The sequence below is a fragment of the Danio rerio genome, chromosome 7 (assembly GCF_049306965.1).
Source record: "Danio rerio strain Tuebingen ecotype United States chromosome 7, GRCz12tu, whole genome shotgun sequence".
NCBI classification, from domain to species: Eukaryota; Metazoa; Chordata; class Actinopteri; order Cypriniformes; family Danionidae; genus Danio; species Danio rerio.
The window spans coordinates 26,766,518-26,785,962 of NC_133182.1; the positions used below are offsets into that span (position 1 = coordinate 26,766,518).

At 36.7% G+C, this 19,445-nt stretch overlaps 1 protein-coding gene across 18 annotated transcripts in view; it reads left to right on the forward strand.

Annotated features, from left to right (window-relative positions):
* tspan18a (tetraspanin 18a) overlaps positions 1 to 19,445 on the forward strand; it is an 82,406-nt gene that overhangs the window by 7,092 nt on the left and 55,869 nt on the right. For 6 of the 18 annotated variants that reach the window (XM_073906412.1, XM_068222221.2, XM_068222224.2 and 3 more), the window contains 1 exon segment: positions 17,237 to 17,428. The gene's annotated coding sequence lies outside the window, so the exon portion shown is untranslated. 18 annotated transcript variants of the gene reach the window in all.

Genomic DNA, 19,445 nt, shown 5'->3' on the forward strand with positions numbered 1-19,445 from the left:
AGTGGAAACTGAAGCTGTTTAACAGCTGTACTGAGTCAGCAAGCTTAAAATCATAGCCTGCACACTTAGCTTACATAGACAATAAAAAAACTACATTTCTATCTAAACCATCTTTTTTTGCACAGTTTGTTGTTGGGGAACTGAAAAAAAGCTGTGCTAAAAACATTATTGATGATAATACAGTCCCTTACTGCACTGATCATGAGGCAAAGTAGCACCAACTCGCACCAAATTCTAGGCTTAGTTTTCTAGGCTTATAAATAAAATCAGCAAACAATGTAAATTAAATATGACAATAAGATGCTGCGGTGCCAGAAACCTACTTATTATATTATTGTTGGCTAATTGAAGTAACGCCTAGTTTTTGAAGTAACTTGCTTGATAACATAACAGTGCCTGCGCTTCAATGCATAATGACCACCCTAAACTATTGAATATTACAAATGTTTTCTAACATTTAGATCAGAAAGCTTCATATGCACATTGAGACGCAGGGATATTGATGGTTCACACGAGTCATTCATAGCGGAGATTCATTCACGAACTAATCACTCCCTCCATTAGAATGGAAGTGAAAGCAGGAGAGGGGGAGTGTTTCAGGACGTGGGTCAGACCAAATGACTAACCTACTGGGTACTGACCTCTAGGAAAACTCCTGATCATGGATATATGTGTATATATCTTGGGCTCCGGATGGCCAGTCCTCCACTACACCTTGGTACCACATTCATTTCAAAGAAGCGCTACCCTGTACTAAAAAGGCGGCTCTATTGACTCATTCCTTCCAATAGACAACAACAGCGTAGGCAACATCTAATGTAAATATAAATATGAATAGTATTCCAATGAATACTTAGCATTACATACAAAAGTCAGACAGCCACTAGGGTATTCAGAGCTGGCCCCAGACCTGTAATAATGACCCACACATAGAACACGCACACACAAATTACAATCTGTTTCTTACTCAAGACTGTTTCGTGTACTCTCAGCTATCTTATCAAACTGGTAAAATCAACATCTGCACTGGCAGCTTGCATACAAAGGAATTAACTTTAGAAGATTGAACTGCTAAAATGGGAAATGCCACAGGAAACAGTTGTTTTCAATTCTTCAAGGGTCCAGCGGGTCGACTTAAGAGGTCTTCATGACACCTGACCTGGTTAAGTAGATTCATTTGTTTATTCATTCATTTTCTTTTCTGCTTAGTCCTTTTATTAATCTGAGGTTGCCACAGCGGAATGAACCACCAACTTATTCAGCATATTTTTTTACGCAGCGGCTGCCCTTCCAGCTGCAAACCATCACAGGGAAACACCCTTACATTCTCATTCACACACCTACACTACGCACAGTTTATCCTACCCAGTTCACCTGTACCTCATGTCTTTAAACTTGTGGTGTACATCCTGAGGAAAAAATTATTTGGCCTATAGAAAAGCAATGACATGCATATTTTTTCAGTTTTACTCTGAAGAAGAATGATACTAATGTCATATAATGTGAGAATGGTCTGGCTGCAGATGCAATCTGTTCTGCTTCACTGTTCAGTGCTTTTGAATGGGCTCACCTAACCCCACCCCTAACCCTATCTGTCACAGTGATATCACTAGCTTCATTAAGTGCATTGTGTATCATAAAGGCTGCATTAAAATACTATTGTATACGCTCTTCAACATTCCACTTTATTAATAATCACGAAGACATGAGAAATTAGACGTGTTACTCCATCTTAAAGTGGACATCCATCAGAAAACCCACACCTTCTCTGTAATCATATAATGCCAACACTTTGTATTCTATAAAAAAGTCTTTAGATGTCTTTCACTTGTTATTTGGCCTTCTGTCTAACTCCATATCAATCATTTTATCATGCCTTTATAGCTGTTTTGCAGTCTAAATGAATAGCATTATCTATATTATACAGTCATTTACATAGTCTTTTTGCATTAACAAAGTCATCTATTACAGCGCAGCTATAACTGCTCCTGTGATAATCTGAACTGGGTGGCAGCTGTGCGGTGCTGCTCAATTAGTTCAGGCAAAAGATTGCACACCCAGTAAATAATATCCTGAACACTTGTGCAGGAGACTGAGGTTTATTGCAGAATACATTCTTACAGCAAATACAGCATAAATTGAGGTGTTAGTTTGGGGTTATTGCATCCCCAATGACATGAAGAAATGATCAATTTTACGGGTTTAGGCAGAGGATGCTTTTCTATTACAGTATATGGAATTTTTATGAGACGCGAAGAGCTATGAATATCTACACGACAGCTGTCTTTTCTGATCTATTTCGACCGAATAAATAACGACACATACGCAAGTCTGTACGACTGCTTTTTGTTGATCTAAATGGACTGCATCCAAAAGACTGAAGATTTAAAGGCCATTACTTTGAGCCATCTGGCATGACATCACTCCAAATCACTCCTCAGAAATGCATGGAAAGCGACTGGCCTCTTTCTCATCTACTCTCTGTCAAGAATCTGATGTTCAACTTGATGGGGCTGAAACTCCTGTGACAGCCAGGAGAAAAAACACAGTCCCAGAGGAGTCAGGCTGTCACTCTGTCTTTGTGTAATGTGGAGATGAGTGTGTCAAGACAGGTCTTCACCCAAAATTGACTTGGCAGGCTCTGCGCTGAAAGAAAACATATACATGTCATTTCAGAGATTTTTTTTGCTTGCAACTGAATGAGGACATCGTTGCTGGGTATAAATGATTACATGTAAACTGGATTGGCCAATCGGATCCTAAAGTTATTTCTGATAACGTTACATTTTTGGATTACAATTACTTTTTATTGGTATGCTTATGATTACATATTATATTATGTTATATTATATTATATTTTATTATGATCTACACTGTAAAAGTCAATTAGTTGAAAAAGTGAGTAAACTCGTTGCTTTTAAATTATTAGGTGAATAAACTATTTGCGTAATTATAAAAATTTAGTTACGTGAACTTAACAGTTCTAAGTTACAATATATATATACACTTAAAATTTTATGTAAAATCTACTTGTCATTTTAAGACAATGTGTTTACTCAATTTTTTGCAGTTGAATGAGTTGAAACGACACAAAAAATAAGTTTTTGGGGAGTACTTGATTTTTTATGTTCAGTAAACCTAAATTTGTAAAAAGAAAAAAAAAAGTTAACTAAATTGATTTGTGTTGGGATATCATGAATGAACTGTGTGAAACCCAACATTTTTTTTACAGTGTTGCAGAATATGTCTTCATCAGTGGCATTCAATAATTACAGATTTTAGAAATCTTGAATGGGAAAAAAAAAACTGAAAGACTTTAACCATGTAATGTTATTTTTATGAATGATTTCTTTATGTAGTACAGAAATTACCAAACACGTTTTTAGGCCAAACCCCTACTTTAAGATAATAAGATTTAGACATTATATTTCCTCAGTTGTGATATATAGATTATGTTATTACATAATAGTTACAAAAATACGTATAAACAATATGTACTGTATGATAAATAATACTCTCTATATAATAATTTCAAATGTAATATGTATACCACATTCATACTTCATTATGTAATTTGTATGCAATCATTATTTACGAATCTACTACTTGTTAAATTAAGTTCAGATTAAATTAAGATATATTAAATATATTATCATTTATTATCAAAATATTTAATGTTAAAACCACATTGATCTAAAACGAAATCATCAAACTGTCATTTGTTTAAGTAACACTAATAGCATAATAAAACACAATACAATTTTTTTAAATTTCATATCATGGCGACTCAGTGGTTAGCACTGTTACCTTACAGCATAAAGGCCACTGGTTCGAGCCCAAGCTGGGTCAGTTGGTGCTTCCGTGTGGAGTTTGCATGTTCTCCCTGTGTTCGCATGTTCTCGCTGTGTTTCCTCCAGGTTCTCTGGTTTCCCCCACAGTGCAAAGACATGAGTGAATTGAATGAACAAAATTGTCTGTAGTGTATGTGTGTGAATGAGTGTATATGGATGTTTCCCAGTACTGGGTTGCGGCTGGAGGGCATCAGCGGTGTAAAACATATGCTGAATAAGTTGGCGGTTCATTCTGCTGTGGCAACCCCTGATAGATAAAAGAACTACGCTAAAGGAAAATGAAAAATTCCTTTTGTTTTACATATTTTCATTTGCAATTTATTTAGTGAAGGCTTAACTTTGTCAATATACAAAATAAAAATTTTAAATGATTAATTTTTAAATATTATAATTATTAAATAAAATATATTATTCAACTGTGTGCATTTATAAAGCATAATCTATAAAATTAGCCATAGTAGGATAAAGGAGTTGGTATTTTATTCCAAGCATGTTCAAAATATCAGTAACACTTATCATTAGTTCAGAATAATGTTTAGTTTACATATTAACACATCATTATCCATGTACTGTTATTGTTAAGTGTTACCAAAATATCAATTGTTTGTCATTTAAAGAAGTGAAGAGCATCGCCCACTGCAACTATCCTCTGTATTTATTTTTTCTGGACAGTTGACAGCTGACTATCCCTCCCTTGGACGGTATTTGGACACGACACATGGGAATTGAACTTCATAACACACTATACCTTCGCCTCCCTGTTTCATCTGGCTTACATAACTGAATGTCAGTACCCACATTTAAGAGTTGACTCAATCCCTGTGGTCTGACTGAGGAGGAGAGGAGATGAATCATAAAAAAGTTAAAAGCAGCAAGGTTAAAGTGTACAATGAGGAGTGCAGCTTGCCAAAGCCTAATAGCATTATATATAGGCTACCCTACAGGACGGTACCTGTCTCCTCCAAGCACCGCATAGTATGGTGAAAAAAAGACTACTTTGATACATGATGATGGATGCATATAGTATACCGTGAGTATCAACATACATTACCTGTAAAGGAGAATCTATACTTGCTTGTATTCTCAGCATGTGGACGTCAATTAATAATGTCAGTTAACATTTCCATTCCCCGCTCCCCACCCTCTGAGCTTGACCTTTCCTCAAGCCCTTTACTTTGCTGCCTTTTAATAGTTCCTGCCAGGAATGATATCAGAGCTAGAGGGTAAGAGCCGCAACTGCAATACAAAGGAGCAACAAAAGACATGAAGACTTGAGGAGCAGCTGATAACCAGGAGCTCTATAAAAAGGTAAATGTGACGATAACACACACACACACACACACACACAGATGCACAGACTCTTTGCTTCAGTCTTTTGACATTTGCAATTCCCATAACCAATAAGCGTCATTCCTAAAGCCATTGGTGATTGTTTCAGGAAACTTAAGGGAATTGGTTTGACATCATTATTGTTCATCATTGAGTAAAGCGGGTTAAATTTGGATGTTACTCATCTAGATTTAGGCCTGTCAGATTATTAGAACTGAAAAAGATAATTTCTGTCTCACTGAACATGATGAATCAGACCTGCCTCGTTATCACAAATGCTCTAGACTTTCTGCACTGAATAAATACAGACTAAACCCCTGTCACAATTATACAATGTTTAATGTGTAGTTCTGATAGGCTGATGAATATTTAAGTGTGGCATATAGGCATATGTGTGGTTTCAACATATTAAAGTTTTTTCAAACTATATAGTCAAAGTATTGTCAGAACCTTTCTAATAAGCATTTCAGCAACAATTCTGGTTATATATAACACTTGTGACCCATTGACTTCCATTATAATGACATTTTTCGACACCAAATAATCATGAATTCTTGATTGTTGGTGTTTTTCTATTTTCGCAAGCTTTAATTTTTACTGTCGATCATCAGTAGGCTCTATTAACGCTTTAGATAGGTCTGTGCAAAAAAAGTTTCCAATTTTTATGTGGAGTTCTATAGAGTTAAACAAAAAATTGTAGTGAGCGCGCTTAAACACACTTACTATATTTACTGTGTTCTGAGAGCTGAGCTGCTTATTTTTTTGCACAAAGGTCTCTCTTGCACAAGTGATTTTGACAGCTGGCTGCAGACTGGATACAGATCCCAGCGAACTATTTTGTGTTTAATAGTTTTAACAGCTTGGCTAAAACAAGGCTAAACTTGGGCTGTCAGTGAAAAATCTAATAGACGTCTAAGAATAGCTCAAAACTAGACTAGTCGTCAAATAGACAGATTTTATATGTGTAGTCTTTTTAGATTTTTTAGACGTCTCTTAGATTTTTACTGACAATCCAAATTTAGCCTTGCTTTAGCCAAGACGTCTATTAGACATCTGTAAGACATCTTTTAAAACCAAAAAATGCTTTCTTGGATGTACTGTAAGCTGAGATGCATGCAATGCTTTTAATGCTCAAACCTAACCCCACCACTAACCTTACCGCTGAAAATTACCACATACATCACGAACGTTCCACTTAACGCAGCGTTTGTGTCAGGTATTTAAATCGTCAGCTGTTCAGCAGTACCTGTTTTTACCGGCAGGTGGGAGTGGCTCTGTTGTCACATGGTGTTAAAAAAATCCCGCCACTGCACTTCATTCATTCATTATTTTGAGGAGCTGAAGCTATGAGGTAATAATACAACTCTTTCGCGAAACTGATTAGTTCTAACTACTGATGAAGCATTTGTTTCCACAGTATAAAATGTGTGTAGTTTAAATACATGCGAATTAGTCAAAAAACGTAAATTGTACTAGCTTTCTAGATATGATATAGATATTTAGGCATATTTATATGATATAGTCAGTCACATCAGTTTCTGTAATAAAATCACAGTGAGTTCATGCATCTAGCTTATTATAAAGCAATATTCTACTGTAACATGCTATGTCAGTTAGCATCAAATTATAAATCGACTTTCTTATGAAAATACCGAAAATGGTTGGAAGAACACATACAGTTGAAGTCTGAATTATTAGCCCCTGTTTATTTTTCCCCCAAATTCAGTTTAACAGAGAGAATATTTTTTTCAACACGTTTCTAAACATAATAGATTTAATAACTCAACTCTAATAACTGAATTATTTTATCTTTGCCATGAAGACAGTAAATAATATTAGACTAGACACTTTTTAAGACACTTCTATACAGCTTAAAGTGACATTTAAAGGCAGGGTAATTAAGTTATTGTATAATGATGGTTTATTCTGTAGACTATAGGGAAAAAATATATCTTAAAGAGGCTGATAATTTTGACCCTAAAATGTTTTTTTAAAAATGTAAAAGTGCTTTTATTCTAGCTGAAATAAAACAAATAAGACTTTCTTCAAAAGAAAAATATTATCAGACATAGGCTACTGTGAAAATGTCATTGCTCTGTTCAACATCATTTGGGAAATATTTAAAAAATAAAATAAAATTCAAAGCAGGGCTAATCATTTTGACTTCAACTGTATAAAACATTTATTATCTCAGTCGTGTAAATGATTTGTTAAAGCCTTTTTATGTTTTTTCAGATCTTATTGTCATTCTACTACAGCAATAGCTGGATGTCTTCACCCATATAAGAGATTTCCTAGAATGTTCTACTACTTTTGTGAGGCATATATGGAATTTCTGCTCAAGTATGAATAAAACAGGCATTACATGCATTTAAAGTGCTACAATGCCCACATCACCCTATTTTGAAGAAAACTGAAAAAAAAATCCCTCTGAATAAATTTGAAGTAAACATATTTCTAGCATATAGATCTTTATTTTTTTTACTATTTTTGATAGAATTGTTATTATATAAAAAATAGTAGCCTATTGAATATCTATATTTTGCAAGCTATTGAATTTAGAAATTCCAGTATCTTGACAACACTACACCTCAGTTAATCACTCTGTCCAAATGAACATGTTTGTAGCTTTGTATCACATTGGATAACAATTCACACTATAAAATAAATCATATTTTCAGATTTGAAGATATGCAAAAAAATTACATTTTCAAAAAACAAACAGAAACTGCAAATCAGGAGAGGAGATAAGAGGCTCAAGAGGTATGATATGGCTCATAACAGACTAGTAAGTAAGAAGTGGGTTGATTTATCAGTGTTTTTTCCTATTTGGTGTTACAAGTCACAAAAACCCCTTTATTTATTATTAACCATTTTTAATCCTGTTATTAAGATTAGAGAAGATCACCTTATAAAAGTGGAGGTGTATTAGTGGGGTGAATTAAAACTTTTTGGGGGGGGGGGGGGGGGGGGCAACTTCCTTGGGGCTAAGCCCCATATCCCTTTCGACCCTAGCAACGCCCCTGGTACATAGATAACAAAATAAATGTTATACAACATTTTTTTATTTAAGTGCAACACATTCCAAAAGATCAGGGGCTTTTGACAACATCAGGGGCTTGAGCCCCCAAAGGCCCCCCCTCGCAACGCCTCTGCCGCTCACATGGATTGTGTTGTGTCTGAGATTGCATGTCTGAGACTGCGTGTCTAAGCTTGCATGTCTGCAGTCATACTATTGCAGAACCTGAGTGCTCTAATTGTATAGACACTTGAGAAAGTTTCCTCTGGTGCAGCATTTTTTTTTGTGCTTTGATGTGCTTTAGTTATGCTATGATAGAATATCCGCAGTAACTAGTAGAGATTTTCTCACTAATATTGTTAGTGCAGTGTTGATCAGTGTTAATTTCTCCTTTATGTTTTCTGCTGTTGTGCTTAGTGATTAGACAGTTGCTTGCAAAAAATAGATGCTCAGCACCTTGTCATACCGCTGCCATGGGCACTCCTTAAAAATAACTGTAAAAATATAGTTCCTCTATAATATATATATATATATATATATATATATATATATATATATATATATATATATATATATATATATATATATATATACAGTGGTGCGAAAAAGTGTTTGCTCATTTCTTTTTTTCTTTTTTTTGCTTGTCTTTCATATTATAATGTGACAGATCATCAAACAAATTTAAATAACACATCTTAACACATTTAAGTAAACACATCATGCAGTTTTTAGATGAAGGTTTTTATTATTAAGGGAAACAAATACGAATACAAAATACAAAACTCCATAGCCCTGTGTGAAAAAGTGTTTGCCCCTAAACCTAAAATCTGGTTGGGTCACACTTAGCAGCAAATACTGCAATCAAGCATTTTCAACAACTTGCAATGAGTCTGTTTCAACGATGTTACAAGTTTATTAGCTTTCATGTGATTTCTCTTGGAACTCTGCCATGCTAACCATTTTTGGCCAGTGCTTATGGTGGAGTCATAAAAACTTCTTAACTAAGGCAGTTGAGGTTTACAATGAGGCTTACTTCTTTGGATGTTGTTGTGTGGTCTTTTGTGACCTCTTGGATGACTTGTTACTGCGCTCTTGGGGTAATTTTGGTCAGCTGGCCCCTCCTGGGAAGGTTCCTCACTCTTCCATGTTTTTGCCATTTGTAGTTAATGTCTCTCACTGTGGTTCACTGCATTCCCAAAGCTTCAGAAATGGTGGAGGAAAACATTTTTTCAGACAGGGCTATATAGATTTAGAGTTTGTTTTCCCTTAATAATAAAAACCTTATGATGACCTTATGCATGATGTGTACTTGTGTTATCCTAGCTCCAGTTACCCCACAGTCCAAAGACATGCACTATAAGTAAATTGGATGAACTAAATTGTCCATAGTGTATGAATGTGTGTATGAATGCGAGCGTGAATGGGTGTTTCCAAGTACTGGGTTGGAGCTTGAGCGGAATCCGCTGCGGAAAACAATGCCGGAATAGTTGGCAGTTCATTCCGCTGTGGTAACCCCTGATAAATTAGGGAGTATGCCGAAGGAAAATGAATAAATAAACATTTTTCACACCACTATAAAATCTAAAGCTATCTGAGACACTGAAGTTTGAGCCCACATGGTTGTAACTTGTGTCATGCCCTTCAGCCATGTTAAATATTAGCACATCAGTATTTGTAATTTCATATCCACAGGTGGACAGCACAGAGACACAATTAATATAAAATTGCATTAACTAAAATGTCTTGTTGACAAGTGCTGAAGAATCGCCATGCCTTGTCTTGTGATGACATCAGGAGCTGTAAATAACTTGAGTTCTCACACTGTGATCTGTTTTTCTCCCCACAGGCGACAGGGAGAACTGTGCATTATTTAATAGTGACCTCTGGCTGTAGTCACAGCAGATCTGCAATTCATGGTTTTTTCTCTCTTTCACTGAGTAAATAGTTTGAATCAGGCTAGCAGTGTGCAGATGAGCTTCTCCTCATGCATGAATTCTGTGATGGATTTATTAGTCATGTTTTTAGATATAATAGCTACTGCATGATAAACGCAATGCTTTATGTCATCATACAGCTCGGCTGTTGTTTAGAAATGTCAAGATATTTAAAAATGTTATTTGCAGACTTCGTATAAGGCTGTGTTTACATCTAGTTTTAGATGATCAGATGAATGATACTAGGAGAATGACAGGGAACCAGGAACAATGAGAGCCTGACACTGAGACCAGATGGGGAACCAGGACAGACCAACACTTGGAGAAAGACGTAAACACTGGAGATAACTAAAAACAGGTGAGTTACTTCAAATTAAGTTTTAGACACTGACCGTATGGAGAGTGCTGTCCTTCATTGATGCAACAAGGCCGGACGCAAAGTGCAGAGTGATGAGTGTATTTATGGTGCTGGGATAATGGGCGGTGATGACGTGGAGGTACGATACTGATCAGAATTCAGGTGAGGGTGATCGTGGGGATTGTAAGAAGGGCTAACCTGGTCTGACTGTGACATAGAGAGGACATTTTTTCACTTTAAACCAAACTCAATTCAAAGTTTAAAGCTGCGGTCACACTAGGGTTTGATCCTGCGAAATTCTCTCGTACGATGCTGTGAAAAGGGGCGGGAATAAACAAGTTGATTAGACATTAAAAAAAGCAAGCGATTGCAACATATTTAAATTTTTTGTACGGAGAAGTTATGTTTTGGTCCTTGATTGGTCTCATGCAGTTTAGTGGTGCGATTTCGCAGGTCAGATTTCACCAAGCTTGAACTTTCCAACACAGCAATCTGTGAAACTTGACACACAAGCTTGCATTTCCGGCCTGACGCATTCGCGTGCGTATGAATGGAAGTCTATGGGGAGAAAAGTGCAATGTGACCGCAGCTTAACTTCAACAACACCTCCTGTAATTAAGTCAGTAGGCAGATAGTAGGTGGTCTTTAGGAGCTGTTGAGTTAATTTAACCACATCAGCACTTACACTACAAAATCAATCCAGTGGAGTGTTTTGTAATTGCGTCTGTAAGTGGTCAAAAGTTCTCTAATTATTTCAGGCCTTTTTATAACTGTATATAGTGTTATTTACAAAATGCACCTTAAGTGTTAACACAAGCAAAAAAGATAATTGTGCTACATTAGCCAATTTGCATCATTGAACATGCAAACTCTTTGTTAGTAAATTGAGACATTGAATGTCAAGGTGGTCTTGGATTATTTCTAGATCATTCTACACTGAACAAACGTGCAGAATTAGTGTCAGTTTGAGTGCCAAAACATTAAATTTTAGATGCTTTAGACCAGGGGTTTTCAACCTTTTAGGACAACCCCCCTATTGAATTATTGAAGTAAACACTGTAATCAAAATATTACCGTTATGTAGGACTTTTTGCTGCATTTCTTTCCATTCGACATGCGGTATTAAATTCCATTAAAATAACACTCATACACCAGTCCTTACTCAAAAGTTTAGACGACACTCTCTATGTTTTGCAGTGGCTGGTTTGAGCACATGTGATGAGGAATGCCCTTCCTCAAAACAGGCAAAGACCTAACCTATTCCTGAGATCAGTCCCTGTGGATTATTTTGCCTGGCCGACTCACACAGATCACCCAGACTTTACAGATTTTATTTAACTTATCTAAGTGGTTGTCAGTCTAAAATAAAACGCTTGAGTCCTGTTGAAACTAGTAAGTCGTTATAGACAAGTCCCCGCACAGAACTAGACTACACATTCTCTATTATTCAGAACAGAAGTGTACGTCATGGTTTGTGACTCACTGAAGCCCTGCAGGGACAAAACACTTTCCCCCTTTTTTTTTTCCACACAATTGCTGATGTTTATTGTGATTTGTGTTCCTTTGTAATGTAAGATAGTGTTATCATATGTGCCCATACGTTGCTGGGCCTTTCTCATCAGTTGCTAGATTGAATCTAAATACATTGTCCTAGAAGTCAATTCCATCTATATGAACACACTGATCAAAGATGGCTCACATGGCTGGGATCTTCCTGTTATGAATGACCTCCCTCTTCCTTTCGTGCGACTGTCACAACAGGACATGGACAGTCATTGACAGAATAGGAGGAAACACAGAATGAGTGCACTCGAGAGTGTGGGAGAATAGAAGGAAGACATTTGCAGGCTCTTTAAATGCTCGTTTTGGGATTTGGGGATTTGACAGGGGCACTGTTTGACCCACATTTCCCTTATTATCATTTCATCTAAGTCAAATTCCCATAACCTCAAAACTACAAATAGAACACTAATTAGACATTAATGTATAAAAAGGCATTGATGCACCTAAATAAAAATATTAGAAAAGCATGAGGTGTATATGGATTTGCATGACAACAATACTTGCCAGATATACAGTTAAATTGTATTTCCCAAATGTACGTCAGGTATTGATGATTTATTTTTAGAGAAGGCACTTTTGTAATGAACAGCATGATGCTATTTTGATTGCGTGCAGTGGTCAATGAAGACAACGGGCGTCCCTGGAAAACAGATAACAATGAAATCAAAAATTGGCATGCAGAACATATACAGCACGCACTGAGCTTCAAACAGTACGTGGCCTTTTAACAGAGCTAAGGCTTGTTAGACAACACTACTCATTAAGAATCATTCCCAGATTGCTGGACTGAATAAAACTAAATCTATAGTTCATAAGTCTGTTCATGAGGCTCATACAGAACAGTTACATCTTCATTGTACAACCTAAGAAGTCCCTGTTTTAGAGATTTCTGTGTGTAAAATGTAAAAAAAAATTAATAATAATAAAAAAATGTATATATATATATATATGTTATATTATGCTAGTATTAACCTTTACCCACATAACAATGGAAGGTCCTGTGAAGTGCTTTGAAATATTAATTTTTATTTGATGTTTGACACAATCTCATCCAAAACAGAAAAAGAGAGAGGGACATGGTGTTGCTCCTCCTCTTTAAAAAAAACAGCCAGTAGCTTTCAGTTTTTATCACAGCTCTGCCAGTGAGAGTGGTTAATATCAAGTGCATCAAATAAAAAGCAAATTAGTAGTGTCTTGAAGCGGGTGGGGCATGTCAGATACTAGAGAGCATTTGATTGGTTATAAAGTGATGAGAAAATGTAGTATGAGGTGACCTGAATAAAACTGTTGATCAATTGAGCTTTACATGTTTATATCAGTTTTATATCTTCTAAACGCAAATTTTGTCAGTGTTTTGGAGCACACTAGGGTATAGATCTCCTTGTACTGATAATAACATCTCAAAAAATTATATTAGTTTCATGAGACCTTTGAAAACCAAATTAATGCTGTAGTGATCAACTTTTCGCATGGTTAAATTTCTTCACAAGACTTGTTGACAAGCTTGAGTTCCAGGAGAGCTTTAAAAGAAGTGTTCGCAGCCCAAACACTTTTCTGTAGTTCAAATAATAGATTATGCTGTTAGAGGCACCAAGGTCATGGGTTTGGTTCCCAGAGAATGCAGCTGAGAAAATTACACTGATTGCTCAGGTTGATTGGTATAAAATATGTCTAGAAATAGTGGAAATGTAATTATTAAGAGAAAAGTCTTTATTACCAAGGTTAAAGCACGTACTGAGTTATTTTATGAGACATGAGATGTTAATTCATGTTTATTTGGTGCTGTAACTAGTAGTAAACAGGAATGAATGTTGTGAAATAACAATTCCTGTTAAGTTGGACCAAAATGTATACAAATAACACTTTCTTTCTTCTTTTTGTACAGTGTGTGTACTAAATATCACAATACTGATTTGTTACAATAAAAATACATTAAATTTGATGTTTTGAATTAAGTTATGCAAAAACAACAGCTAAAGAACACAGATTTTTTTTCGACACGTGCATATAGAACCAGACGATTACATACTAACGTACTTGCATATTTTTGGCATGAATATGCATAACTAATTTGCATAGGATATTGAATTAAAAAGTTGGAGCGATCACCTGTAATCTTCTAAACGTAAAATGAATAACATTAGAATTCATCATATGTTTCAAACAACATAGGATCCTGCTAAAAACGTAGCCCTATATATGTTTCTGGAGATTGTGAATTATGTAGCCAGAAGTATGTATGGCTGCATTTCTTTTTTTAAAAACAAATACTTTCGGGCGGCAGGACGTCATTCATTTTTGCGCTCACCAGCTGACTGCTTACCTTCTGTATGGACAGTTTTCCCACTGTTACCAGTTTGTCCAATAGCTCGCCATGTATGTCAGCAGACTTGAGACATGGAGAGTTGATCACGACAATGGGGTTTGAGTCCAGCAAAGAACAGTTCCATAAAGCGGGTTAGACAAAAACAGAAACCAAAAAATACAATAAACAAACAAATAACATTGTAAATATGTGGTAAAATCTGAAGTTGTGGTAAAATTCATGCGAGGGCTTTTCTTTTTCTGGATTGCTGTTTAAAACTGTTGATTGGGTTTAGGGAAGTGGGTGGGCGGGTCAGTCGGTGCTTTTGAAAACACTCTTGGTTGGGTTCAGGGAAGGAGGAGGGTGGGTCAGTTGATCAGTCAGTCAGTCAGTCAGTCAGTCAGTCAGTCAGTCAGTCAGTCAGTCATTTAGTTAGTCAGTCGACAGTGGCTTCTGGTCAATTTACACGAGAACAGCGGGTGCGAATGGCACTCGCGAGAGAAATTTGAGATCTCAAAAAGCGTACACAGTGGCCTCTGGTGGATTCACGAAAACAGAAACAGCTAAAAACGTACCTTCTGGGACATAATTTGCGATCTCCAGAAATAGAGGTACGTTTTCAGAATGAGCCTGGGTTGGTTACAAAACTACATTATACTTGTTTTTATTATGCAACGTTTTGGCTATAATTTCAAGAAACTTTCTGAACAATGTAATATTTGCACTCTTGCCCTTGAGCTTGCTTTTGAGCAAAATGCCTCAAAAAATGTGTTTGCTGTCACTGGCTGAATGCAAGGCTGAAATTGTCTGCGACAGGAAAGAATAAAGTGAAGAGTGCAACAGAGCAATGTACCTGTAGTCTTTGTCTATAAATATAAGCCTCAGGGCTCAAGCGGAGCGTGTAATGATCTAGGTTGGGTCACCTTGGCATGAAGCATTATTTATGCAGTTCTCTTCGGACCTCACAGAGCCCAGATCAGTCAGTTACAGTTCCCACAAGCAACACTGAGCGCTCACTTGAATGTCACAGTCAATACACAGTCTGACTGCTCAAGAGTGAAGCTCCACACTCTCATGTTCATGTTTATTTTCAGCAGAGCACGCATATATAGGGTTTGTTTCTAGAATGCAGGGCTGGAAATGTAAAGGAATCCTGAAAGGAGAAAGCCATGTGTTATCATTATTGTTTCATTCATCAGTACAATTAACCTCAGGCTTCCCCAGGTAATCATTATGGTTACTTCTGTTAGATTTATGGGTGTAAATATTTTAATTCAATCTGTCTTTATATTGAATATATATTTTAACATGATACAATGCATTATAGGTGGCAATGCAAAGAATGGATTGAATAAGCAATGCACAGTAAATTGTTGAGATTAAAAGGCATGGTTTTAATTTGAAAAGAAAATAATTTCTATGTTGGGTTTTATTTTTGCAAATAATTATTATATAGCAATGCATCCATGCTTATTACTTAGTTGATCATTTATTATGATTAATTGCTTCTTGCTTTGAAACTTTGATAACATGTGTGCTAATATTTTGTGTTTATATTTGGGATCTGAAAAAGGAGCTAAATTTACAATCAGATAAGGTAATATAGCAGGATGTTCACAATTATTAAAGAGTGACAATTCAGTGTGCCATATTTTCTTGAGTTGTTGATCTGCTGCACCAAATCTCATTTCTGTATTCAATGTTATTGTATTATATGACTCGCCCACAGTAGATCATAAAAATAGTCAACAGTAGGCTAACTTGTCAATCTTTTTCTGAAGAAAAACACTATACCCCTTTGCTGTTTTTTTTTCACAAACCGTACAAATATTGGTTTAGTTCCAGTTAATTTTCTCACCCTATGGCCACCCAAGAAGGTGATTTAGCTGAAATTGTGGTCCTTGATGATTCATGCAATGCATGACTCATTGACTACTGACACAAAAACATATACAGGCAAAACTAAATTAATACTCACGATGATACAATGGTCTTATGAACCATAAAGGGTCTGGTCAAGAAACTAAGCTTTACTTACAAAGTTATTACCTTTTTTATATATATAGCATGGCCAATGGTGCTGAGTGTGCTCATGACAATCTGGACCTAGAGATTCCTGTCACATAATAATGCAGATCAAACATCTATATAAAGTCGATCTTGCCAACTGAGATTCGTCTTGCAAACATAATCTTACATTTAAAATAGCTTGCAACATACAAGATAAACATTAATACTTTTTGATTAACAACACAGCGCTGTAAACAAACAGTGTTAGCTTATGTGCCATATTATGTATTATGTGACAGGAAGTTTGATTATTATCATTGTCATGAAAACGCTTAATACTACCATTTGCCAAGGGTGTGGAATAAAAGTAATAGTCTTTAACGCTCATAAGTAATGTTAAGTTTCTTGCATTGACCAATGTTTCTCCTCATGCAGGTAAAACCTCCATTGTCGGAACCAGAAGTGTTACCTGTAACGTTGTGTTTTTTTGAACTCTGAATCTGTCATTATAATAATTAACAGTATATTGTATGAATTACCAGGGTTTTGGGGTAAACTAGCCCTTTAAAGCTTCCCGATGAAAAAGATTACTAAGGGGGTTAGAGGTAATTTGGTCTTAACTGGAGACAGTATGTTTTTTTGGGAGCCATGCAGCTACTGTAACATAGCCTATAGGTGCACAGCAACGGATTAAATCACTGCCGGAGGTTTCCAGTTGTGTTATATAGGCTACATATACCAGTATATGCGATATAACACCATTCGTCACCTTTATGTGCAATATGAAGAATTAATGACAGGAGGCGTGAGGGTCTAGTATCCGCCCCTGGCCACTGTGTGTGGCTGAGCGCAATCATCACAGAGAGCACAGTGAAGTGTGGAGTCAGAGGAGAGCCGCTCACTGATTCACTGCTGTCGAGAGGAATGAATAAACCGGGCGAGAGATTCACACTGCGACTGAATGAGTCCTGAGGACGTTTTCATCTCCATCTTCTTCTTGGATAGCCGAGTTTTCGTCAAGTTTATCTGCACTTAAGCGCGAGGATATCAGAAAACACGGTAGGTGTTTTGATCCACAGAAAACAGAACTGGACCCTGAAACAGCGGAGACGAGTGTATTTCTCATTGAAAGTTTTTTTTTTGAGGGCATGATGATGTTTTGCGATGGCTAATCATAGGATATGTTTGATAAAGTTGTGTCTTTTGGGTTTTTATGCATCAGTTAAACTTGATCCTAATTGTACTTTAGAAGAGAGAAGACTGTTTGAAGAGACAAATTACAACGACTTTATATCGAGTTTGGACTTTGTTGTAGTTAAATAATTGTTTAAATTATTCACATTGTTAACATTGCATGCCCATACTTTAACTATTGCTACCCAAAGATGACATAACAGTTGGATTGTTTACAAGTTTAATCATCAGAGCTTAATGAACTGCTTGCTATTCGTTTGCATTCAGTGGGAGCGGCCACGTGATATTTACCTTTAAGTCATTTGCAATGTGTTTGGAAGATGGAGGTCGGTTTTGTTTGTTGGCAAGAAGTCCAGCTTTTTATTTTTGGCTGAATTGTTTTTTTCACGTGTGAATTGGTTAAGCAGTCTCATTTGGCTGCCAAAACCTCACACATGCTTCTTGAGATTATGTTTTGTATTTGAATTCAAGCCAAGCCGGTTTCTCCTACAAACATTTTCAGTCGTTGAAAATCACCAGTAGAAGCATCAGCTGGGTTTGCTTGTGTATAGCGAGTTTGTTTGCAGCAATTTTAGATGATGCTACAAGTGTCAAAAGTGAGAATGTTTTAGATTGAGGTAAAGTTGGTTTTATATTTACACATTCAATCGGTGACAACTTGTGACATGCTCCCTATAATGTTTACCATGGTACTTTGAATATTCAGTCTAAAATCACGTGTAAATATGACTTGAAAACAACAATAGCTCTATTTGTTTGACTGTGTACAATGTGCAGTTTATTTATAAACTAATTTCGAGAGGGTCACGTGCTTATGACATTAGCTTACATTAGCTCTGTCCAATCAGATGATTATAAATAATAAATGCATTATAAATAACCAGAGCGTTTCAGTCCAGTTATCTTCATCTTGAAGTTTCCCCCTTTCCACCCCTACTTCCCCCAATTTTTTGATAGGACGGCACGGCGGCCCAGTAGCTAGTTGCCTCGGAGCAAGAACACCTCTGGTCCAGCCTCCTACCGGACTGGTAAGCGTTTCTGTGTGGAGTTTGCATGTTCTCCCTGTGTTTACGTGGGTTTCCCCTGGTTTCCCTTGTTTCCTCCCATGATCCAAAGACATACACCATAGCCAATCGACTAATCCAAATTATCATCTAAGATAAACCTTAGTCGACACAGTGGCACAGTAGGTTGTGCTGTCGCCTCTCAGCAAGAAGGTCGCTGAGTCGCTGGTTCGATCCTCAGCTCAGTTGGCGTTTCTCTGTGGAGTTTGCATGTTCTCCCTGCGTTCGCGTGTGTTTCCTCCGGGTGCTCAGGTTTTCCCCACAGTCCAAACACATGCGGTTGACATGCGGTAAAGGTGAATTGGGTAAGCTAAACAGGTGAATTGGGTAGGCTAAATTGTCCATAATGTATGAGTGTGTGTGTGAATGTGTGTGGATGTTTCCCAGAGATAGGTTGTGGCTGAAAGGGCATTCGCGGCGTAAAAAAATGTGCTGGATAAGTTGGCGGCTCATTCCGCTGTGGCGACCCCGGATTAATAAAGGGACTAAGCTGACAAGAAAATGAATGAATGAATGAATGATATACCTTAGTTTACACTTTCCACACGCCAACAAGCAGGGGAGTACTCGAGACCTACCTGAGCTCGAACTCCCCTCTCACCCTTCTAACGAAAGGGAGCCCCAGGCTCCAGGATATTACGAGCTCAGGGCTCTCTTCCTGGACAGCATGCCAATTTCGCGAATCGATCATCAGCTAAGTGTGAACTCTTAAAGCTATACTGTGATAGTCATTGGCTGCTAATATTATTTCACTATTTAGAATTTGATAATAATATTTTTGTGAAATGTATTGTTAAGGAGAAAGTCCGAATGTGTGA